This window comes from Strix uralensis, chromosome 5 (genome assembly GCF_047716275.1).
Source record: "Strix uralensis isolate ZFMK-TIS-50842 chromosome 5, bStrUra1, whole genome shotgun sequence".
NCBI lineage: Eukaryota > Metazoa > Chordata > Aves > Strigiformes > Strigidae > Strix > Strix uralensis.
Genome location: NC_133976.1, coordinates 74,472,144 through 74,495,048, shown reverse-complemented (window position 1 = coordinate 74,495,048; position 22,905 = coordinate 74,472,144). Strand labels below are relative to the sequence as shown.

Genomic DNA, 22,905 nt, shown 5'->3' with positions numbered 1-22,905 from the left:
GGGTTCAGAAAATGATTAGACATTTTTATATGGACACTGAGAACATTCATGGTCATATTAGACAGGATATAAATAAATTTTAGAAGGGACATAAACCGTCAGGCTTCAAGGCACAACATAACCACTAACTGATGGCGAGGGATTAGGAAGAAACTTCCCTTTTGGGCAGGTCATTCTGTAGTTGTCCACTACGGGGTTTCTTGCACCTTTCTTTGAAGTATCAGAGAGTGGCAACTGTTGAAGTGAGAAGACTGGATTAGGAGGGCTACTGGGCTGATCCGGTACGGCAACTGCTTGCTCTTCGGGGGGCTATGAAGGTCGCTTGAGAAATGGAGTGGCAAAGAGGATAAGATGTAAAAGGTAGCATCAGATTTCTTATGCCATTCCTCAGATGCAGACCTTGGTCTCCTTTGCTGTAAACTTCATACACACAGCACAGATTTCCTAGGCCTTCACCACCAAGGTTTTTGGCAAAATGTACACCATTTAATCGGTTTATTAGTTACCTATCTAAGTACAAGTCTTTGCATCTGTTTTCCCCAAAAACCTTATGACTTAGTTAATTTACTGTTTTCAGGAGAGCAATATGTTATACTGAAACCCTGACTCTCTTTCAAGGCACAATGACTTCAAGACTTGGTCTTGAGCAAAGCAGTGTCTGATCTCTCATGTATTGTACCTACCTGTCCTGGATTAAACAAGCTCCAGCTACAACACAGTAACTGCTGAAGAGGAGAGTGCAGACTAATTTACAGTACTTTGTCAACATACAGGATCACTATAAAATACCAATAGTTCTGTGTGAGAAATCTTGGAGTGACAAATCTTCAGACACAGTTTCCTTTGGTCCAGTTATAGAATTCTACAGTATTACTTAATGCCTGATTCTTCCATGCAGGAAACTTTTTGTCCTCTGGCCATGTAAGGGGAGTTTATGTTGCATTTCTGTCTTGCTCTATCCTGACATTCCTCCCTGAATTCCTGTAATGTCCAGCCATGGCTTATCTTACTGCTGCATCTTTGCTTGTTCTTGACACTAGGTCAAATAGCTTTGTAGTATCCCCACTCTCTATCCTACTAAGAATTTTGTGAACCTTAATGAAGACTCCTAATCTCTTGTTTTGTCAGAAGAGCTACAGTCCCAATTTTGCCTAACTTTTTTTTAATTTAATTTGGCTCCCTCTATCGTCCCCATTATTCCTGTTGGGCTGTGTTTTCTCTTATATTGTTCTTTTTATGCAAGGATGCTGGGGGTTGCCCATGCTTACTTAAGGTTGCTGCACTTTGCTAGATTCTTATGCTGTTCTTAAATCACTTCTTTAGATTAATTATTCAAGCACAAAAATCTCTGCTCTCCCACTGCTGTTCAACACTAGACAAAGACTTGGTGAATACAAAACAGCATTTCCTTTTTTTGATAAATATCTGTGTTCACAAATCCATGTGCTTCTCCCCTTCCAAGCCACTTTTGGTTGTGAGTTTCCTGTTCATAACTAACAAAACCAAAGCCTGCTCTGACCAGTGTCCTTTCCCAGTATGCTATATTCTTCCTCTTGATAATTTTTTTTCTAGGCTATTGGTAAGACTTCGCCTACGTACCGATTTTTCAGCTCAATATCCAATCCTGACTGCTCACTTACTTACTTACACTTCTCTCATATCTTCTGCGCCTTTTCTTTTCTTTACAAACTGTAAGTTGAGTGCTTGTACCACGTAGAGCCACACTGAGAAAGAACTCTGAGGCTGATGGACCAAATCAAAGCCTCATGTTTTTGTTGCTCGAGGTCATTGCTGGATGTCTGAGCTCATTTCCTTGAGAAAAAATGCCAAATTCAAAGTTCCAAAAACAAAAAGATCATAGGAGATGCAGGGACACCAAATGTCCCCGTTTCTGTATGACAAATCATGCCACCTGCAAACAAAAAGAACAGAGGAACATTTTCCACTTTCTCCAGAAAGATCTGCAATATGTGCCTGGTTTGGCAAAGCTCAAATGCAATATGAGGTTAATGACAGCTAGATCTCTTGTAGCCCGCCTCTGAAAGAGAATGGGTTACTGATGGTACAGGTCAGTTTCTCTCCAGCTGAAGTGATATTATCATTAACAAGGATCTCTGTTAAAAAACTCTTCACTTCCTTGCATTTCCACTTCATGGCTTTAAGCTAAAGCCCCACTGACTAGTTTTCTATAAACTAGGTACAGGAGGACCTGCAGTCTTCCCTTGTAAGGACTCAAAAGCACTTGCAGAAGGACCAGCTAAACCTCAGACTCTGTTCTCACTGGCAGCACATTCTCAGAAGCATTGGGCTTTGGGCTGGGTTCAGGTTTTCCTAATTCAGGGGAAACAATTTAAGAATAGATTGAACCCAATATTTCTTTAAAACAGAACTTTTTCATTTTGCTGTGTGAATTGCTTCAGCTCCCTTCTCCAGCATGTCTGAATGTTGTTGCTCCCTCCTTTGTGTTGACCTCCCTCAATAGTCTAGCACCAGCAAATCTCACTGCCTTTGCTTCTTTTTGCTCTCTGAGTTATGAAGTAGAAGACTTGTTATTTAGCCTCCTACTTTCACCCCAAGCCACCTCCACCTTCTAGGACTCTTTGTATTTTGATCCATCTTGAAGTTCCTTGTTCCCTTTTCAAGGCTTCCTGAGCAAAGAGATTTTGTGGTTTACATAGCACAGTTGAACAGCCTTCCTGAACAGAACAAAGACTGAAGTGGAGTACTTAGCATCGGGGGTCTGGCTTTAATCCCTTGATCTGCCTTTCTGACTCAGCAAGTCAAGGAAACTGAGGCTCAACATGGTGAAAATGAGGGTGCCGTTTTTTCTGGGTGGTGGTGGGACTGACGTCATGAAGGCAGCTGGAGAGATCACAGAAGAGGTGTGAAAACAGGTGAGAAACTTTGCCTCCTGTACCTAAACCAGGAGAGTCAAGAGAAGAAAGCCATGATGCGTTTTGATAATTACTTATTTCGAGCCACTAGTTGTAATTTTATAAGTAGGGACAGCACACAAGTGGCTGAAATAAGATGCATGAAAGCTAACAGGAGTGGAACAACAGGAAAAGTCCTGTTTCTTTGACCAGAAAGTGCTGAAGGAGAGGAAAACAGATTTGGAGTAGAGGACACTGGTGTAGTCAAGAGACTGTGTAGGATGAGAGAGACACAAGGGAAGCAGGAGATGGGAGAAACTGGTAAATACTGTGAGAGGTGGGAAGTGGAGGAGTCTATACATCTGCGTCCTAATTAGGAAGGAGTATGGAAAAGTCTGCAGTAACAAACACTTGGGGAGTGGAAGGGGTGTAAATGCTGTGAGGAAGAAAGGGAAAGAGCGGGGAGCGGCTGAAAGAGGTGGTAAAGTCAGGGAGGGAGAAGCTGAATAGAGAAAAAGGAAGAAATGCATAGTGAAGGCAAGGTCAAACAGGAGGCTGAGCTAGTGAGTGAGGTGCTGCAGGGCTGAATAAGAAGGTGCGATGAGGAAGGTACAAAATGTGAGGTCTGGGCAGCTTAGCAATGTGAAAATTTAAATTATCAAGAGAAAAGATGAGGGAGTCAATAAAAAGGAGAGCCAGATGTTAGGGCAGAGAGTGAATGGGGAAGAGACGGATAGGCGCAGACAACAGCTGGTGAGTGGAGGCATGAGAGGGAACAGGGTCTGCCTGGACAGTGCTCGGAAGTGTGAGGGACAGGAGTCAGAAACAGGAGAAGCACAACAAAAAATGGGCATTCTCACTTAGCACTGCACTGCAATGAACCAGCTTGCACATGGTCTGTTGCTAAAGTCGGGTATTATGGTATTGATACAGCTACATTTAAACTTCAGCTAACATAAACAGGACTGCAGATTTAGGTGGGACACAAACATGTCTCTTTAGCTTTGAGTAACCAGGAGGTTTTCCGTGATTCCTGCAGCTGCATCATGGGCGACGTAGAGGCTCATCTGCTCAAGAACCTATTGCTTGGTCAGAACATATCCTCCAAATTCTCACATGCAGACCTGAGCTGTTATGCCACAGAGGGTGAAATTGCACAAGTGTGATGCACTATTTGTTTCATCTTCTGGACATACACATTCAATTCGCTCAACGTACAAGTTAATGTGAAAGCAGTCACTCCTGTGAACCTGACCTAGCATCTGAAAAACTGATAGATGCTCTTTGTAATTTCCCAGATATCTACTTCACAACACTATTTTCAGCTGAGCAAACCATTGGAAAGTAGGAGTAATTTCATCTTGCTGAAGTGTAGCCACTCTTTCCATGAAGCATACCAGCAGTCACACACACCACCATTGGTCTAGGCAGAAAATTAGCAACATCGTGCCATTTTTAGCTTGCGTTGACTCTGTTAGTCAAAAAACATCTACCTACTGGGAATTTGTCTAGCACTGATGTGGCAAAGCACCCTCCATCATAGCTCCTCTCCTGTGTGCTTTACTGAACTACATATCAAACCAACAGATCTAAGCCTTAGGTCTCAACAGATTTTCTGCTCTTAATCCATTGGGGCTGAAAACCACAGGTTGTAACTTGATGTTTTGTCCCCTAGAGAGCAATCAACAGGCGAATGATAATTTGTGGCAATGGATTTAAAGCCAGGGAATCTGGATCTTTCCAAATCTTCCCCGAAGAGTAGCACTGAGAAGGGCCCACCGCATATGCGTTTGTTTGTGGTCAGCCACGCTCACAGCTGCTGCCAAGCACTGGTCCGTACATCTGGCAGAGAGATGAGTCAGACACAGGCTGGCTTGAATAGCCTCAAAAATAAGATGGGGAGCTAGCAATCTGCCCTGGAAACCTCAGTGGGAAGCAGAGCGGAGAGACACGCAAACCCAAATGCTTTCATGTCTCTCCAGGTCTGTTGTCTCTGCTGTCGTCCTCAGCTATTCCACAGGCAGCAGTGCTACGGTGTAAACAAAGAGATATTTTAATTGTTTCCAGACCAGCGGTTAGCAATGGTGCTGATATGCGTACTGTGCGCTCCAGTACTGGTTCCTATAGACTGCCTCTGGACACCCAGTGAGAGGCTCATTGGGATTCACCACCACAGCCTGAGCTTGTTCGACTCAGGTGCAGTGTGCTGTGGAGGCAAGGCACTCGCGGGCGGAGAACAGCCCCAGATGAAATGCAGAGGATGCTTCACAGCAGGGCTGTACTCCATGTGTAGAGGAGCTCCCCATCAGTCACTCCAGGAGAGAAAAACTATGTTCCTTGAGGGGGATTAAAAGACCATTTTGCTTACAACCCATAATGATTCGGTTCTCTGTTCAATACCTTCTTAGATGGGGATTAGATGTATCAAAGCAGCTCTAGCAGTGCAGCTGAAATTTCCTTTGTTGTAACCAGCCTTCTGTAGTCTGGACCTAAAGATGCGATATGAGGAAAGCTTGATCTCTTGTCTAAAGCCGCTGATCTCATACAGCTATGAGAGGTTTTGCTGGGTACCTACCCATGCAGAGCAAGAGGGTTCCTGTTCAGAACTGGTGCCAAAGCTGTGCTCCCCATGGAGGTTTCTGGGCCAGATTCAGTGTTGGTGTAAACCACTAAGTCCATATAAATTAAAAAACGGGTTAGTTGTATGCAAACCAATTACTGCAGCTGTGGCGGGGGTTGGAAAGGCAAGACCCAGGATGGTTTAAGCTAACGCAGTCCTTTCCAACGCTTTATTTGACACCCACCTGTTAGTTGCTTTTCCTGCTACGCTACTTCTGCGGTGAGTGCAGCTCCCAAATGCTAACTTGTTGTGACTTCACCAGCATCCATTTTCAACCTCACTGATACCTCCGCTTGTTGCTGCTGCATTCGGCTAGGGAGATACTCAAATCCCATTCCTTCCATAGCAGTCAAAAGAAATTAAAAGTAGTTTATTTCTAAATCATGCAAAGAATGGGATACTAGGTTACACTGACACGCAGGTCTAGAAATAAGGCAGAGCCTCACAGAGGGCTGAGCAGCCATCCAAACATTACTAGGACTGAGTTGTGGTTCCAGTTCTTTCACTGAATTGCTCCGTGCCTTTGAGTAAATCAACTCATATATATTTTCCTCACCTATACAATGGGAATGGTCATATTTAGATATCTCAGGGAAGTTGCGAAGCTTAATTAGTTAATGCTAGTGCCTTGTCAGCTCTCATTACCATGGTATCTCAGTGTTTATTGCTTTGAAATTGTAAAATGCTACTTACATGCTAAACATTATTATTCTAGGTGAGATGGAGAGACTCAATCTAGTTTCTCTGTAAATACCGAAGGCAGGGAGTTGACATTCCTAGTAATGGCTTCAGTATGAAGTCTGGCCTACTTGGAGAAAAGTTTCCCTGACATATAACAAAATTTATTTATTTCCAGGTCCCAAATGTAGCTGTTCTTGAACCACTTTAAGCTGAACTTCTATTGGTTTACTTAATTCAGTATATATAATTAAGCTCACCCAGCATAAACACAATTTAGACTGGTTTAGACACATCTTTGGTTCCAGTGCAAGGAAAACAGCTAGGATCACTTCCTCTGGCATAAATAATCCAGGCAGGTCTCAATCAGAACAAGCTCCATGAAAGACTTTCAAAACCTTTTTGGATGTCAAGTTGCTCAGAGAAAAGTGATTGTAGGCAGCTTGAAGTGGGGGATGGCTGGCAGATACATGGAGTGAAGGGATTTTAAGTGCCCAGCCTCAAAGGCAAAGAGCTGGTGACTAATCCAGTTAGTCATCTCCAGACCTTTCCCAGAACAGTCTTGTAACTAGGGAGTTTTAAGATACTCAGCTTTTCCTGTCGACCAGTTAAGGGAAAGCCTGGCTCTCCACAGGAGCACAGTCTTGACCTTAGGGGCTATTTCCATTAGTGCCAAATGTGCTTAGAACAGACCTGAGATGCTGGCAGCAGAGCTGAGGAGCTGCGTTCACCCCTGCTTGCCCCAACTTCTCCAGTAGCTGTGTCTACAGAGCTGGAGTCGGGTGCCTGGCTAGCCAAGGGGTGACAGACCAGAAATGTCAGACTGCTCTTCCTACTGCATTTCCACAGGGACTGGGAAATGGTTTTACACTTTGCGTTTTGCAGACACCAGCTTCATTCTTCCAAGGCACCAGCAGCACACACCCGTCAGCCTGGTACCCAGGACAGAAGCAGTCCTCCCCAGGGTCTGACATAGCCTGAGCGCTGTGCTGTGAATGGGGGCAAGGGGGCTGCAGGGCAGCATGGCTGTTTCTTTTACTGATGCTGCAGTGCACTGGGTGCACTGAGCAGTATGAGTAGTGATGTGGGATGCTACTGTCTCCTTAGACCCCCTGGTTCTCCCTTCCTCTCAGCATACTGCTTTGTACGTGCATCTAATACTAAATCCAGGAAGCCTGGGTCACTGGTATGGTTTTTCATGTGCTTGTGCAAGATTTTGGCTCCAATCACCATGAAGATCAATGCTCTGAAGCTGCCCAAAGGATTGCTTCCCGGACATGATTTGCATGGCAGTGGTCTCCTTACTGATGAAATAAAGGTCTGCTGGGAAGTAACCCTGTCTGGCTGATGGAGCCCTTGTGTCCTCCATGGCAACTCTACTGTTCAGAGGCTTTCAGAGGTGTGGACTTAGGCCCTGCAATGTATTTAAGTCAGGCCACACAATGACAGCAGCTGGTCACCTCTCTTGGTCACTAGTCCAGTTTAAACCAGCAGTGTAGAAGTGGAAAGAAAAGACCCGCTTGAGCCATTAGTGACACTGTCATCCACTGACTCCAGCTGGTTTTCATTTACTACCTTTCATCAAACACTTGAGGCTCAGCTCCAGGGTTTCCTGTGCTAATAGGGTGTCAGTACAAGCTTCTAGCACTCCTTACAGTGAGGATTAGGCAGGAGGGATGCCATAGGCTCTTCAACAGAGATCTGATAAATGGATCACAGTCTTGGCCAGAGGAACCTCTAGCCTTTGGTTCCCAGCTCCCCAAACAGCTCTGTCAATGCACTTCCACTTTCCCCTGAATTCAAGATGAGGATCCTGCTGCAAAAGTGGTGGAAAGGTTGCTTCTGTGGAAGTACCTGTATTGTTTTAAATCTGTGACTTGATGAAAATACAAGTAAATATATAATGGAGAAAAGCCTGCATTGGCAGGGAGAAGGGCCAGCTGATTTATTCTTTCTTCCTCTCTTAATAGCTTTCAAGTTTTGGGTTTTCCACATCCAGCCTTTCCGGTTCACCCTCATGTCTATGCCTCATTTTCCTGCTGGGAAGAGAGGGATATATGCCAGCAGCTCTGTCTGTCCATCTCAGCCCCCAAGATGCTGTCTGCCCTGCTAGACCATGGCATAAAAAAAATCAACTGCTTGAAGTTAATGATGTATATAATCACCTAGATAAACAGTCTGATTTGCAAAAGTACTCGGCACCCAACCATCCTGCCAGTTATCTGAGTGGCCGTCTTTCCCTTGCCTGTTCCCAGGGGCCACTCCCAGATGTATGCAGACAAAATAGGGTAAATTTGCTGGCAGCTGTGAGGGTGACCCCATTTATGCTCTGGGTGAGGGCATAATCTGCCCCCGAGCCCCAAAAGGCATCAGCAAGGCTTTGGTTTATACATCTAGCCAAAGCCCCACAGGGAACTGCTACATGGAAGTAAAAAATATTATGCTTTACAATTAGAGAAGGAAAAAGGCTTGGGGGTTAAAATATGAAGTGGTCAAGCTATTAACCTTCTCATTTAGAAGCAATGGTCACTAAATTACGGGGCATGTCTCCTTCCTCCTCCTCCAAAGAATGGGCCTTTGAAGATGATACTGGTCCGTTATGTGAACAAGCAATAAAGCGTAATTAATCCTGCTCTGAAAATATGATCAAATACCGGCAGTGAGTCACAGCTAAGCCTGAGGGGGTTAAGGAACTTAAATCAGAGGGCCAGCATGTCAGGCAAATAGCAAATCCTCCCACTGCCTCCTGTCACCCCAAACACCCAGCTAGGGCTGTCCCCATCCGTGTCATGAAGCATTCTACCTCACGTGGGCTCCATGGGGAAAAGCTCATTTCGTGCAAGCTCTTCTAAGGTGGGCTGGCTCCATACGGGATGGCAAGCCACTGAGGGAGACCCAGGAGAGCATGAGAAGTGCATACAGAGTCAGTAATCACCCTCTGGGTCACAGCTGAAACAAGTGCATCACAGTGCTGGTGGGCAAGTGTACGTTTGGGGAGAGAAGGGGGACGGAGTTTCCAGAGATCCTATCTTTTAAGACATAATATTGGATATAGATCCTAGCCAGTCCTGGTGGTTAAAAACCCCCTGGCAGTATTTAGGCACATGTGCTCTGGGCACATTGCAGCCTGAGCAATTGCATTTTGCTGGTCTTAAAGCAATTCCAGAGAGCTTCAGCTGGAGGAAAAATTAATCTTCCCCTTCCTTGGTGAAATGTGCCCTGCTGTGCATGGTCTATGCTAGAGACAGCTGGACTGCTGGGAGGAGGAGAAATGGCTTGTTAGTACATACTGTGGAGATGCTTCTGAATGGAACATGCTTTGTACTTTTGATCAGCAGTCAGAATGGATAGGGGAAAGTCTCCAGAGACAACACAGGTCCTGCAAGCCCCAACTCAGGGAAGCGGAAGTGCGCAGCTCTGATGTCCCAAGACATGTAGAAGGGACAGATCACCTTATCCTGGCTCACTTGTCGTTCAATGCCTGCTCTTCTCCAAATGCACTGCTTGGGCACGTGTGTTCTCTGTGAAGCAATCAGATGGGAGAAAACACTTGACAGTGCGAGGGAGACATGGCAAAGAAGTGCCCTCTTGCTCACCACTGGTGCACAGTTTACACACCACAAGATCATGCCCATCGCGCTGCTCTTCTGGTCAAGACTCTACAAAGAGCAGAGAAACAAAAGCCACCCTTCTTTTTGCAGAGTATCATCAGTCCAGAAGCATTCCCTAGCTGCCAGCCATACTTCATGTTTAAGTCCACTGCTCTTTGATCTGGGGGTTGTGAAGAGGCAGGAGATGGGCAGGTGGTTTTTGGGTGTACATATTGAGCCCTACCCTGCTCAGGCACCTCCCTCCAAATGCCTGCGTGTGTTCAGAGTGAAGTGGGATGGGGAGTGCGTCTCTGAGCCAGCATGTGTAGAGCAGTGGTGAAGAGGCAGCAGTGTAGGCTTTATCACGAACTGGACCAGCCCACATGAGTATGTATTTGGTTTATCAGTGACAAGTATCTCCACTCCTGTTACTACCCGGCTGGTGAGCTGGCAGCTAGTGTGGGTGTCCCTGTCCTTGCCAGGGTCACTCTCATTTGACTGTGTAGGCACACCTGATGTCAGCGGTCTCCAGCCTTCACCGGCCAAAGGGCACACCAAGTAACGTACTGCAGGCAGCACTGTGCTTTGCTACCTTTGTTGGAAGTGGGAACGCTCCCAATGGAGGATAAAGCATTGCTCATTGCAAACACCTGAAGAGCTGTTTTTTTGTGGGACCTATTCAAGGTTTTTGGTTGGGATAACAATATACAGTCTTTTGGGTGTTCTCTAATTTAAGATTCTAAGCAGCCACTGCATCTCGCAGGAGTGAGCCCTCTTCCTAGCTCATATCCTCCCCAGGTCCATCGGCTGGTCCACTGGCATATAACACTCAACTTTAGCTTGTGCTCTCCCATCAGCCCTGTGGCCATAAGGATCAGGTTGCCCATGAACTCTAGGCTGAGGCAACCACCTGAATGACTTCTGGTTCTGTGTGCCCAGCTTTCTAAGGCCTTAGAAAGGGGCCCCACATAAGGCCACCATTTCCTGGGGAGTCTCTTTGCTTGAAGAGGCAAAACTTCACTACTTTTGCTTTTCTTTCCCTCCCGTCTCTTTCTGATGTAAATAGAGTCTTAAATACCTATCACAACCCTACCCTCATCTTTCCAAAGCAAGCGCTTTTCTTTCCCATGAGAGAGGGGTTCCATTGTTCTGAAGTAGCATCATAGGAGACAAGTTGAAAGCAAAAACAAGCAAAAATTCATTTAGCAAAACATTTGGATACCATTACGACAGTGATATTAAATATAAACCAAACTGACAGTCAAAATTCCCCTGCAGTCTTCCCAACCTTGACTTTGAAGACTGTGCTAGAGAAGATTACAAACAGAAAGAAAAGTAAAGATGACTTGAAATAAAAGAGAAACCAGCCAGACTAATTCCTTTGATCCAGCTGAGAAAAAATGCAGGAGGGAAAGAACTAGCATAAATAGTAACCCTTTTTTTTAATGCTATCAGTTTAGTAATCCCAACTGCTGTTAGTACGAGTGATCACTATGCCTCAAGATCGTTGTGTGTGAAATAAAGATGTTAATATACAGTTGTAGTTATATGCAATTTTATTAAAAGGTCTTTGTTAAATGCCCTTAGATGCCTTAGCTGGAAGACTATAAAGGGAGGCAACAAGTGCTGTAATGAACTGCCAATGTATCACTGTTTGCTACAGGATCTGCTTACCTGTGTATTACAGGCTCCAAACGCTAATAGCATACTTCGGCTTTATTGCCCTTGTTGATAGCCTGTGTGGTTAGGACAGGCAAGAAATTCCTACAGTGTTATTAACGTGAGGAGGCCTGTGTGTGCATGAGCATATATCTGTGTATGTAACACATTGCCTATATAGACTATGCCTTTTTAACGTTTCTGCTTAGGAAATTGCATGGAAATCTCAAAGCTCCTGAGTGAGGAGTTATCTAGCAGCTCATGCCAACTGTTTGGCCCTTCATCTGAAGCAGCATGGGAGAGGGCAGGGTTTGGAGAGGAATGTTTTACTTGCTGGCTAAAGCCAGAAGACTGCTAGGTAGCTTGGGTCAATGGCTGTCAGCCCGTTACATCTATTCCTGGTATCTCCATGTTGGTGATCAATGCCCGGTGAGAAATGGTCCTCAGAAAAAAAAGTCTGTGAGCAATAGCTGGGGGATGACTTGAAGTCACTGGTCACTTGCTGACTTAGTGGCTTATTGCCATACTCTCATTTGTGTAGCCTGCCCTGGGGATCTCAGCAGGGCTCCCTAACTGTTCTGTCCTAATTGCAAAGGATGAATGAGAGGCAGGATAACATATTTATGGTATACCCAGTATAATTCCCAGTCCTGGAAGGGGTGTCTTTCATGCCAGGCTCCACCACTGGCCTTCTCTGTCCCAAATTTCCTCCTTTCTGCAGGGTGGGGGACACAGAGGAAGGCAGAACTTCTGTTCAGCCCCAAGATTTGGTCAAAGTCATGAAGTATTTTAAGCACTCTCCATCCTTTTCCTGCTGCTGGCTGCTGCAGCTGCTGTGCCCCATGCTGTTTCTTTGTACCAGAGAGAAGGACAGAGGCATATTTTCTTTTCAGCACTTACTGCTGCTCAGTGTTCTTCACCACCTTCTGTCTGCAGGTAGAGCAGTTGCTCCTGTTCCTCTCTTGTCCTTTCCTAGACAGATGCCTTCTATGGGTTAGCACATTTCCTAAAAATAATAATGAACTTTACTGAATAAGGAGTCACAGACTTATTTCTATTCTCTGACTTATTCTGCCTGTCCATTTTTGGTGAATCCAGTGTTTAAGTGCCTTAACTTAAATGCTACAAACAGCCTGAGGCAGTGATCGATTTGTCCCACATGTATGTGTTGTACCCAGCACCCTGAGCTCTAGACTGGGGCCTGATGCACTACCACAGCTGAAAAAAATACCTGATCTGAGAGAAGCCTTGACACAGAAGGAGACAAATACTTGTATGATAACACAGGGAATAGTTTTGGTGATCACTTATCTCTTGTACCCTAACTTTAACAAAAAACACATCTAAGATTTTTTTTTCTTTATTAAGCTGGCAACTGGCATTGCTTAGCTCTCTTAAGTTATGGCTATGAAACATCAGATAAGTGCCAAGCCAAACTCTGTCACTGCAGTTGTACCCAGAATGCCTGAGCCTCTCTCCATTCCCACGCAGACATACTCTGGGAGACGCTACCAGCAAAGCGCTGATGGCACAAAACCAGCTAAAATTGCAGCGCTGTGCTTTGCAGTGTTGTAACAAATCTCTCCTCCTCTCAAAGTTCCCCTCCAAATCTGCAGCTAATAGCACCTCACAGGGAGATTGGACTCTGTGGAGGAGCACCATCAGCTCAACCAGCCTCCTCCTTGCACAACATCCTTACTGACACCGCTCCTGGCACAGCCACCCCAGCCCAAAGGCACCCTGCTCAGGGGCCAGGCTGCCTGAGGCCCTGCTGCCCAGACAGGCAGCCACAGGGAATGAAACTGCCTCTCACCTATTTATTATGGAGCCATGTGGGGGTTAATGCTCCTCTTTCCCAGTTGCAGAGTGACCCAGGTGGGGCTAATGACTGCTTGCCTTGCTTAGCTAATTAGAGGCGCAGAGAGCAGCAGACTGCAGTTCTAGGCGTGGGGCACTTGCAGAGGGAATATAGTGTGTGTGGGTTTTATTTCCAGCCTTTTTTTTGGGTCAGATAAAAACCTCTGGCAGGACTACCACAGCACAGATGGGAAAGAGCAATGAGATGAGGCTCCACAGCACCCTTCTCGCCCTCCCCCTTCTAATTTGCATTATTCTGGGGTTTCAGGAGGAGGCAGGAGCAAAATATTAGGAAGGCTGGACCATTTGTTCCCCTTCAAAGATAGATTTTCAGTATCTGATCCAAATTAGCACAGTCCTTTGGAGTCCAACCTAAGTCTCCTCACTTCAACAACTCACCCCCTCTTTACACCACCCGTCATCTCTGCAGGGTCTAGCAGAGCGTGCCCTGGTGGCACACACAGCCTGGCCAGTTGCAGCCCTTGCAGAAGCCAGTCTCTGACCAGAGGCATGTGAAGCTCACACCTTGAGTGGAACACTTACGTTCCCCAAAGTGCTCTGCAGGCTGGTCAGAGAGGGCTTCACCCACCCTCCCTGCCTGCGACGCGGCTTCCCACGAGTGGGGCTGCCTAAGGATGCTGAAGGAGATCCTTCCCTCTCAGAAATGGTAGGAGAAACCAAGGAAGCCCTGATATGGCTGCCAGGCTCAGCAGCCCTGTCCAGCTCCTCCCGTTTGCAGACCCCAGAGGTTTTGCCACTGGGGCACAAGACCCCTGACTGACAGACAGACAGCATGCACCGAAAGCCAGCACTGCCACCCGCTGCTCCCACATGCAGACTGATGGGCAGCTCCGGCCCACGACACACCAGGGACCGGGGCCGAGCTCAGTGGGGCCAAGGCTACCAGGGGTCACCCACAGCCACCCTGTGGCCTCACCCTGACCTCCCATGCCCAGTCTGGCAGCAGTGGGGCAGAAGAGCTGGGGCTGCGGGCAGGAGCGGCCACCCACTGGCAGGAGGTCCGCAGCATGGACAGTGCCTGCTTGAGCCAAAAAACTCATGGCTGGGAGGGTTTTGGGGTGTGGGAGCCTGGTTTAAGGGATGCTGCTTGCCCCACACGGCTCGGCTTTGCTTGGCAGGGAGGTCACAGCCAGAGCTGCTAACACTGCTCCTGGCCATCCCACGTGTGGCAGTGGGCTGGCCAGCACATGACAGCTCGAAGGGATCTGGATTTTATTACAACATCACCTCTGTCATAACACACCCAAAGAAGGCCCTTAGCTGCTGATGAGCCTGCCCTGCACTTCACAGGCTTGATCTCAAAAAGTTGTGGTCTGAGCTCTCTTTCCCTTGCCTGCCCAACCCTTTACATACAAAATGGAATAAAAAAACAGCTGCTGCCGAAAGGTGCTTACTTTTCCTCTCGCTCTTGCAAGCTGCGTTTCCTTGCCTCTTTCTAGCTGATATTTAGTTCCCTTCATGTTGTTTTCCCTTGGCTTTTCCTTTGTTTCTCTCCTAGGGAAGCAGCACATCATTATGGCTGGTCTTTCTCTAGAGCTCTCCTAGCCGAGGTCATTACTTAGCTTGCGAGATCCAACAAGGTTGCTGTTTGTATGGCTGTGAGACCTATGAAAAAGCAGCTAATCAATTCAGAAAATCATCTGGGTGGTAACCCCACTGTCAGCTTATTTTCTTCCCTTCCACTTAGACATCAAACTGGCTGAAGAGGGCTCTGGGGAATGAGGCAGGCACTGAGAGCTGCTCCTCTGCAGACACATCTGTGTCTTTCATCAGCAGGGCTCAGGGAATACCACTAACTGGAGAGGGGAAAATCTCTTTGGAGCTGAGAGGCTTGCGGTCTCCATCCTCTCTCTCTGAAGAGACCCTACCCAGTGGGGAAGCGATCGTTTGAAAAGTGGCTAATGCACTAACATTGTTTGGCAGGAACTGTCACATTATAGACAGAGTTGGGGGAGGATGGGGACAAAACACACAGCAAGGAGGGCGGTGTCAGGATAGCCTCATGTCAGTCAGCAGACCCTGGTTGCCAAAATAGGTCGCAATGGCTAAGTGGAGTGGCAATTGGCCACAGCACATACAAATGGTCTTCTGGCGAATGAACTTACTAATTGTTGCACTTTGCTTTCACCCGCTCTTTCTCTTGTTTGTGTCTTTGGGGACTACACCATAACAGTGCACAGCCAGAGCTGTAAAGCCTTTACCACCACCGGTTTTAGTAATTAGAAGTATAGATGCACAGCGTCTCGTACACTGGGACTCGGTGGTGTCACAGCTCATTCAGAGAAGATAAGTCACATCTGAAAGGCATTCTCTGGCAGATCAGCTAGCCCTTTGAAGGGTGGGGGTGGATGTGTGTGCGTGTGTCCTACCCACGGATTTGGCCAGCAGTCTGGAAAATGTCAAGGTTAGGAAAGGTTGAGCTTCATTTGCTTTTCACAGACCCAGGTAATGAATTTTTTATTTTAAAGTATTGTTCTACCTTGAAAAGTGAGTCTGTAGCACTGGCATCATGGGGTTCCACATCTGTCTCTTAGTTGCTCCAGACCACGTTTGCCCAATTTACTAAACAGGGAATTTTTTATGTTTTGCAACCCTGCAAACTAAACAGGAGGCCTGAGGCTTTAGTAGGGTTTCCTCTTCATATGCTTTTATCAACGTGGCAGATTTTGCTTGCTAACCCTTTATATTAATCTCCTACGCTGGTTTTGCTTTTGCAAGGAGACCAGGCAAAACCAGGGTGCAGGAAAGGGAAAAGCATCAAGAACTTACTTTTGTCACTAGACGGAGTACTTTTAATTCTGAATGCAAAGGGGAAGCAGAACCCCAAAGTAAAAACAAAGGCATTTTCCTCCTCAGTCAGGGTTGAGTCAAAGTCTTTTTTTCCCCTTCCTTTGTGGCTGCATCTTGATAAAACTCCAAAGAATGAGTAGCTCAAAAAGATTCACTGGGAGCTCATCTCCCTGTTTCATTGTGTGAAATCCAGAGATACTCAATAACATTAGAAATCATATCAGGGCAATTAAAGGCAATGTCTTTTCACACTTGCTTCTGCCATGTGTGATAGAGCCCAGGGGTCTTAGCAGGATTCAGAAAAGAGTTTAGCAGGTCTCAAACATTTTTACAGATAATATTAAAAGCTATAATTAAGGTAACAAAAGCTTCTGGTGATGTAAGCCATGCTTACCAAAGCTGAATTCAACCTTCGCCTGTGGAGTTTGTGAAGTGTTTCATCAGTAGGGATGTTTTTGGGCTCCTACCTACTGGACGTTTTTGTGTCCCTGCCCATGATGCTGACCCCTGGCAAAAACAGAGCGCTAGAAGAAAGGAAGAGTTAGTCTGGTCCAATACAAACCAGTTCCTCTGTTCCTACTTAAACTGCCGAGCACTGCATATGCCCACTGTAATCCTGACCAGTCAGTCCTGAGGGCTGGCTTGAGGGTGATGCCTGCAGGGTTCTTAGTCCAGTAAGGCCTTGTGCTAGGGGCTTGTAAAAAGGTGTAAAAAATCCTTTGCCTTAAACAAATGTCTTGGGGCAGTGAGTTCCACAGCATAGCTATCTGCTCAGGTGGGAATCAAACAAGCGAACTTCATTTTTATCAGTTTTATTTCTCTACCAACTGCTCAGGTGGGAAGCAAACAAGCAAACTTTCCTTTTAATCGGATTTATTTCTCCCAGAAGTTGGTTTCACTGGCTGTGCTGTGGCACTGGCATTTCCAAAGAGAAAGTTCCTAAATGTTTTCTCTCTAGAAGTGTTTTACCTGTTTTAAGCATCCCTGATGGGTGCCCGCATCACGCCAGCAGTGTGCGTGTACCAACTGCAGTCATGGAAGGGCTGCTGGCAGCCAGAGTATGATTCCCCTGTGTCACTGGCTGCTCTGAGCTGCAATGGAGACCAAGGATTTGTCAGCACCCAAAAAGGGACCAGCCTGGTGCCTACTTGATCGTATGAGAACACCCAGAGTTAAACCACCACATCCACAATTAGTGGTGTTCACAGATGGCCTGTGGCAAACCAGTGGCTACTGAAGTACAGCGGATGAGCAACGGGGGAGAAGAGCAGCACCCCAGCCACGGCAGGACTGCAGGGGGAAGCACCGGAGTTGCAGTCTAAGCAAACACGACAGCAAATGTGAGCACGCACTTAGGGGAAGTTCTTAACAGAAGCCACAGTTGCAAGCAGATTGTGACTAACTGTGAACATCTCCAACAGTGGACGGAAGACCGAGGCATCCTGTTTGTCCCTGTGCCTTTCTCCTGCCCATTGCTGCCTGCCCTGCCTGGCTGCACAGGGAGGAGGCACGCGTGGGGCTGACTTGCCCACCCTGCCTTAGCCGGCTGTACTTAGAGTTTCCTCCCAAGGTGGCCACTCGTTTCCTGGCCACTGCATGCTGCTTGATCGGCCCCATGGCTGCCGTGGGGGCCTGAGCCCCCCAGGAGGAGGGTGCAGCCAATGGGGCAAAGCACTGAGTGTCCCTGGGGTGACTGCACATGGGATTTGGAGGGGGGGATTGGAGGTGGGGAGCAGGTGGCGCGGTGCTGAGCTGCTCAGCTGTCGTGTGGCTGGAGAAAGACGGACGCAGCTGGGCGAGGGAAGGAAAGAGCTCAAGGTCTGGCAGTCTTTCTGCTTTACAGGTCTGTAGCCGGCACAGAAGTGGAGAGCGATCCAGCTGGGATGCAGGGCCCTGGGTGCTTATGAGCCCATGAGGGGCTGTGCCGTGAAGCACCCTCGCAGCGGTGCAATGTGCACACACGGGGTCTGTGACAACCTCACCCCAAGGCCCGTGCTGTTTTGTGCCTGGGCGAGTACCCTGGCAGCAGCCCCTGCTGCGTGCCAGCAGGGGCCTTGGCAGCAGTCTCTGGGGCATACATTTATATCTGCTCATGCAAATAACCTGGAAGTGTCCCCCGGAGTGGGACAGCTGGTCCCCGGCAGCGTTTTTGGGAGCATTCTTTATGTGCCCATGTAAGTACCCTGGCAATCTCTTTTGGGGCTCGCCAGCAGGGGCCCTGGCAGAGGCCAGGAGGCAGTGTCTCAGTGGCTGAAGCCATGCCAGCTGAAGCTTTCCAACAGCAAAGCTTTCTTCTGGCCCAAACAAAGAGCCAATGTGGCTAGCGTCATTGATCTGTTTCATGCCTTGCTGCTTTTAACGTGGCAGGAAAAGACCGAGAGGAGTTTTCATTTGCCCAAATGGTTTTAGACAAGGTTAATACAACTCATCGATAAATGCCACTTTTTATTAAGTTTTAATTACTAAGTCATTTCAACAGGCTGGACATGTCCTGTCTCCTCAGTGTAGCTGGTGGGGTTTTTGTGCAAGGTGTGCTTCCTTGAGCTTCAGTGATTAATTTCCATTGCAGACCTAGGAGCTGACAGGCTGCTGGAGAGCCTGGCTGCTTCAACGAATTCCCCTTGGCCCCAGTCCCCATGCTGGCAGTTATAGCTTTATGTCAGTGCTGCAACTGGCAATACATGCTGGGCTGGGACGGTGGCAGGAGGAGGTGAGCTGGCAGTGTCAGAGACATTAAGATATCCACAGACTAAATGCAGTTGTTGGATCTTTCTTCACACTAATGGAGATGGTCCCTTCCAACAAGCTGCAGCCTGGCTGCGTCTCAGTGCCTGTGGCACAGGCCTCTGTATGTTTTATTAAGGTTGATTTCTCGTACTGAAGTAGGGCCTCAATGGGGCAGAAGCTGGATGCAGAGTTTAGACCAAAATGTTTGAACGTATCACACTGCTGTCCCTCCTACATCTCTACCTTGATAAATCTTCATCCCGGTCTTAGAAAAGAGTTCAAAAGGGGCACTGGTGGCTGCTAGTCCCCTCTTCTCCTCAGGGACTGAGGATGGCATGAATGGTGAGCATTTCATCTTTCCTGTTGTCTCCCAGAGGTGGGTTTGAACAGCCAAGAGAGATGCAGATAGGATCTGGTTCAGGTTCAACTCACAACAGGGTGAATAAACAGAAACTACCGGAACCACTGGAGTCAGTTAGAAGTTCAGCTTGGCTTATAGCTCTCCCTCTCCAGAGCGAAACTGTGAATACTCTTAGCTTAAGAAGGTGTGTGCACGCATGTATTACCCCTGAGGCAGAGTTCCCTCCCATGCACTGCACTGCTTTCTGTCTCCAGCACTGTTTCAAAAATTTTGCTAAAACACAGTTATTTTTATGTGGTTGGAATTTCTCTATTAGCTCCCTTTTTTTTTACAGCAATTTACCACATCCTTTCCATGCAAGCAAGATCTTTATAAGAGCAGAGAACTTCACTGCTGCAGGAGGCACAGGGGTGCCAAACCATTGCTTGGTTGTAACGCATCCTCCCTCCCTCCACTGCTCTGTACCTTCCCAAAAAGCTGGGGAAGTGGCAAAGGGCACCTTATACAAACGGGCAGGGAAACTAGAGCTCAAAGTTGTAGAAAACTCACAGAGGTGGAAAAGAAATGGCAGCCAGCCTTAAGTGGAATTTGCTGTCAGATCAAAAGTAAGAGGGTAAAAAAGTCAGAGGCAAGACTCAGCGAAACCACAATACACAGGTACTACTTCATGGTTTGCCTTGGGTTGTATTATGGCAGGGCTTGGTGGTGTTCAAGGAAGCAGAATTGAGGATTAGACTGCTATATGGACACCGGTTATAACACAGGCTCGTCCCAACCAGGCAGAGAGTTTGGGATACAGATGAGGGGTGTCTGGTAATGGTTTTTTCCTTTTAAATGCCCATTGCTGTTACCATGGGCATTTTTGGTGGTATGGTGCTTGATTCTGGAGATTGGCAGCAGATTATATTAATCCCTGGCATCTATACCTGCCTTGAGAATGTTTACACAGTGTGGCTGCTAGTGTCAGGGCCCTGAGTGCATCCCCTGGGGGTTTGGTACCCTGGGTTCAGGGCTAACTTAGATAATCATGCAGGTGTCCAGTGTTGAAGAGGTCTTTGAGAAAACTCCACTAAAAAGCCTCAGTGAGGGCCTGTTCTGCTCTTCACTGGTAAGGTGAGGATCTTGCCCCGGGTCCCCACCTGGACTACCTCGCAGCTGTGTTGCAGCCATGCCTGTGCCATGTGCTTTGTTTATGTAGACCTTGGCCTGTGGACTTCAGTCCCTGACTTGACCTCGGATCTGTCTCACCATCATGGACTTGCCCAGCAGTCACTGGACTCTTGGCTGAACCTGGTTACCTGTTACCAGACCTGTTCTGCTCCTCTTGCTGGGGTATTGTGAGACTGTGCCTTTGCCAGTGAGGCCACTGCCCTGTGCCTGCCTTGCTGTTGCCCCCAGCCCCAGGCTCACCTTCGCTCATGGAGCAGCTGGCCCTTGCTGCTTCCTCACAGCTGACACACAGATTGATGCCTACATCCCTGATGTTGCTGTCACCAGCGAAGTGAAACCACAGTGGGAAACAGAGTTGTCCGTCTGCAGAAGATGTATCGATCAGGCAGAATATTAAGGAAGCAACTCTCTCATATTATAATGCAAAGCAGCAATGGGCAGCATTCCTGCATGTCTGTGCCACATACCAAAATCTTAATGCATGCTAGAGCCATGAGTGCTGTCTTAAACTGAAGAGGGCCACGGAAACAGGTAATTTTAGGCAGGTGGTGATAACGGCTCCCCAAGGCTCCTAACATGTCACTTTGGAGTGAGCTATGCTAGACATGGAGTGAGATCCCAGGGTAAGCCAGAGGGGTTGGGCCCTGCAGCCATGCTGCCTGCCACAGCTGATGATCCAGGTTACACAGCTGACCTCATAGCAGCACATTCCACGTCCTGTCACACAGTGTATTACACAGGAGCCATTCTCAGAGCTGTCAGTGAGGTTCAAGAGCCAAGGCTTGTTCAGCAGTGATTGAAAGAAGGTGGGCTTGAGCTATCTGTTCCCTGGGTGGGCTGAGAAGTGGTTGTATTCCCATGACTACCGAAAGACGTGGGCTGTTTGGTTTGAAGACCCTACAAGCCATATCCTTGAAGCCTCTGTCTGTGCCTCACTTTCTGAGGTCAGTGATGATATTGCACCTTGTTGCTGAAGGGCTTGCAAAAGTGACACTTACTGTGTGCTTCATGCTTTTCTTGTCACCCACGTTGGGGGGGTGCACCGAGGGCTTCTCTGCTTGCTGTGTTGATGCGGGTAGTGCTGTAGTACTTCAGTGAAAGAGCATCTCTTGGGGTGATGAAGCGATTTAGGCAAAGATAAGATTGCACCTATCACTACCTGCAGGACAGGGTTGGGAGGTGCCAGGGGACAAGAGGCAAAGTGTTATGGGCTGGGCTGAAATGCCTCTGAAGAACAGGATGAACAAGTCTGAGCATGCCAGAAATGCCCCAAGCTTTTTCTGTAGTGATCCCAAGTGGCTGGGCTCTGCTGTTGTGTGTGTACCCTGGGCAGGTCACTGTTGTTGTGATGAGCACCCTTCACCTTGCTTTAAGCTCTGTTGCTCAGCTGCTGCTACAGTTGATAGCAATATAAATCCCCGCAGAGTGCAACCCTGCCTAAGAAGCTGGGTAATGCTTGGGGGATATGATGTTTTGCTGGCAGCGCTGCTAGCACTAACTGGCGTGAGGCCAGTATCTGCATTTGCGGTGATGGTATATGGAGATACCTGTAAAGGGAATGAGGCAGAAGCCTTGTTTTGACATCTCAAGGCATTAATAAAGTTTGGAGGTTTGCCTAGGCAGGACGAAGCTTGGCTACAAGACAGACACTTCGGGGCAGTCATGTTTTAACTCAAATGCTCCTCACTACTGTTAATTTTGTAGTATAAACCCATTCTAGATACTGCCTTGCTTGCCTCATGCACAGGAGGAAAAGAAACCGCACACAGTGGGGGTGACTTCTGAGCAGCTGAAGGCTGGGTGTACCTGCCAGTTTGCTCCCCAGCCTTTTCTATCCTCTCTTCCAAAGCGTTTCTGGAGCCTTAGAGTATAAGATATATCCATAGCTTTGGGATGCAGAGTAGCGTATGTGTCTTCTGGTGGGACTTCTATGAAAGGCCAGGATGAAAGAGAGAGAAAGAGAGAGAAACCATGGTGCTATGCCACTTCAAGGTCTTGTACTTCTTACTGACTGGGCTTGAAGTCTAGGTGATGGTGGAGCAACCTGGATGATGTACAGAAAAATGGAGAGCCAGTGAGATGAGGAAATGGTTGATGTGGAGACACAGGGTGTCCTGGCAGAGGTCACAGGGATGCTCACAGATGCAGAGTGACCAGGGATGAACTCAGATCCTCTGTATCAAGGCGTGATGGACTCCCAGAGCAGAGGTGGAGGCATTAGGGCAGAAATGTGGTTTTCTTTAGATTCTAGTTGTGGAAGTCAGGTGGATGGAGTAGGAGGCTGGGAGTGGGGGGGATGCTTAGATGGAATATAGCTTTTAGGAACTGGAATTTTGCCCTGCTTGTTATACTAGAGCCACCCCCCCTCAAAACCATGCTGATCCATGGGAGCCACCACAGTCTGGTGATAAACAGACACCACAGGTCAGGCAGTAAACCTGATGTGACTAATGCAAAAAAGCAAGAAAACACTTCCTGCAGTGGCACTGGGCTTCTTCCCTCCCTAAAGTCATTCCCTAGAGTGAGTCAAGTACTCTTGCTAATCCAGGATTTTTCAGT

At 47.4% G+C, this 22,905-nt stretch overlaps 1 long non-coding RNA gene across 2 annotated transcripts in view; it reads right to left on the bottom strand.

Moving 5' to 3' along the window:
- Nucleotides 1-3: 3 nt before the first annotated feature.
- Nucleotides 4-22,905, bottom strand: part of LOC141944680 (uncharacterized) — a 53,520-nt gene continuing 30,618 nt past the window's right edge. For both annotated transcript variants that reach the window (XR_012629304.1, XR_012629303.1), the window contains exons 3-4: nt 1,649-1,912; nt 4-234 (exon numbers count right to left, since the gene is read on the bottom strand). This is a non-coding gene — a long non-coding RNA (uncharacterized LOC141944680). The remainder of the gene's footprint in view (nt 235-1,648; nt 1,913-22,905) is intronic.